The following is a 2,622-nucleotide window of genomic DNA, read 5'->3' as shown; positions in this document are numbered from 1 at the left end:
AGGAAGAGAACTCTCATCAGGAAGTGAATTGGCGGGGACCTCCACTTTGGGATTCTAGTCTTGAGAACTGCGAGAAGTAAAATTCTGTTGTTTAAGCTACTCAGTCTATGGTATTTTGTTATGGTAGCCTGAGCAGACGAATACAAGGAGAATGATTTTTTTTGTTTGTTGCTTTTTCCAGGTTTATTTTATTATTATTATTTTTAATTTATTTATTTTGCTTTTTTCAGATTCTAGAGGCTGCCTGCATTCCTTGGCTCATGCATCCCTTGGCTCCTCCAGCTTCAAAGCCAGCAATATTGCATGTCTCTGACCACAGCTGAGAATGGTGTCCTCCTGCTTTTAAGGAATCATATGATTAGATTGGGCCCACCTGGGTAATCCAGGAAATTCTTCCCATATCAAGGATATCTGCAAAGTCCCTTTTGCCATGTAATGTAATATTCACAGTTTCTGGGAACAAAAACAACTTTGGATGGAGGGGAAATTACTTTGCCTACCATAGGGTACAAGGGGATCTGTTTGGAGTTGGGGCATAGATTCTGGCAGAACATCTGAGAAGTGCATAGAAATAGAGATGGCAAGGTTGTGTGTTGTATTTCCAATTTACGTATGTCGATATAAGAATATCCAAAGCTGTAGAAAAATTGTATGGGTTGATTTGAGCCAATCAGAGGATATACCTGGAAGCAAGATCACAACAAAAATTTAAAAATGCTTCCAAGGGGCTGGCTGAGTGGCTCATTGGTTATGAGTTGGCTTGGGAGCACGAGCTCTGAGTAGCAGGGCTGCCGGTTCGGATCCCACATGGGCCAGTGACGTTGCGCCCTCTACAGCTAAGATGGTGAACAACAGCTCGACCTGGAGCTGGGCTGCCGTGAGTTGGCGATGGCGTAGGCTGCAGTGGGGCTGCAGTGTGAGCTGCTGTGAGCTGCCATGACAGCCGTCCAATGGCCGATGTCTGATCTGCCTCAGCAGGGAAGAGCACAATGATCACAATACCAACATGGGCCAGTGAAGCGACGTCCTCCACAGCTAGACTGAAGAAAAAAAGGNTTTGATAAGTTGCAATCTCTCTATTACAAAATATTTTAAAATTTCTCTTGAGATTTTTTTCTTTGATTCATTTGTTATTTAGAAGTGTGGTCTTCAACCTCCAAGTTTTTTGGGTTTTCAAGTGTTTTATTCCAGCTATTTCTGTTATTACTTTTTAATTTAATTCCATTGTGGTCTGAGAGTATACTTTGTATGATTTTTAAGATGGTTAAGGTGTTTTTATGTCTCAGAATATGGTCTATCTTGGTGAATGTTTCATGTGAGATTGAGAAGAATGTGTATACCTTATACATTTTTGTTGAAAGCTGGACATAATACTAAGTAAAATGAAGTGAAATAAATAGGCATTTAGAGTGAAGTTTCATGTTTACATAGTTAAGTGTTAGGCTCTGTTTACTGTAGCTGTCAGTTGTCAGAGGCCATAATTTTCTCAGATGTATTTGTTTTTGTTTCTCCTATTATCTTTGGGTTTCCCTAGGGATTTCCTCTTAAATAAGGTCAGAGACATGCAGTTGTCTTCTTTTAGTTGTATCCCCCTGTTATTATACAGGAGTCCTTCTGCTATGCTGGTAAGGTGTGAAATAGAGGAGGCATTGTATAGTCCTATGATTGATCTAGTCTTTTAGTGAGGCTGTGCTTCTGGGCTGTGACCTTCAGATGTGTTTCTCAGTTTTTTCCTTGCTTTAGGTGAGATAAGAAGGTTAGAGGGGGCTGGATTTGGGTGTTTCCTTCCTCCAAATGGGTTAGGCTCTGATAAAATCTCAATTGATTAGGTCCTGGTAAAATTGTTTCTTCTGAAAGCAAGCCTTGTTAGAGCAGAGTGCTCTGGGCATATTTCAAAATGGTTCCTCTTTTTCCTGTCCACATCAGAAGCATGAAAAGATTTTTCTCTGATCTTCACAGTGTGAACCTGGTAAGGATCCTAGAAGTAAAACTCACTAAATTCTGGGTACTGCCCTGAGACCTGGAAGTTTTATCTATCAGATTTTCCCACAATGAGCCTCCAACAATTGATCAACTACAGTTCAGGCTTTCCTACACCAAGAATGGTTCTTGTGTAGTTTTGTGCTCCTAGGAATCTTTCCAGTAAGTCATGACTCTCTGTACCCATCTGTCGGTCTCTCCAATTTTGGGGTGGGGAGGTTGCCCTGTGACCTGGATCTAAGAAGAGTTGTTAATTTTCAGTTTATTCAGTTTTTTCCTTATTGTAAAGATGGGAGGGAGGACTGCCAAGCTCCTTACGTGCTAGATCAAAAAGTGGAAGTCTCACTCTGAGGCTTTTAAATCTTTGCATGTCAGTCTTCTATCTGGATCGATGTCTCATAATGCCAATGAACACATCTTGCTAATACAGGCATACTTCAGAGGTATTGTGGGTTCTGTTCCAAACTTCTTCAACAAAGCAAATATTGCAATAAAGTGAGTCACACAAATTTTTTGGTTTCCCAATACATGTAAAAGTTATGTTTACACTATGCTGTAGTCTATTAAGTGTGAAATAGCATTATGTCTAAAATCACAATGTACATACCTTAATTAAAAACACTTTTTTGCTAAAAAAAAAAG

Source organism: Hipposideros armiger, unplaced genomic scaffold (assembly GCF_001890085.2).
Source record: "Hipposideros armiger isolate ML-2016 unplaced genomic scaffold, ASM189008v1 scaffold_195, whole genome shotgun sequence".
NCBI classification, from domain to species: Eukaryota; Metazoa; Chordata; class Mammalia; order Chiroptera; family Hipposideridae; genus Hipposideros; species Hipposideros armiger.
Note: the sequence above shows the minus strand (reverse complement) of the source record.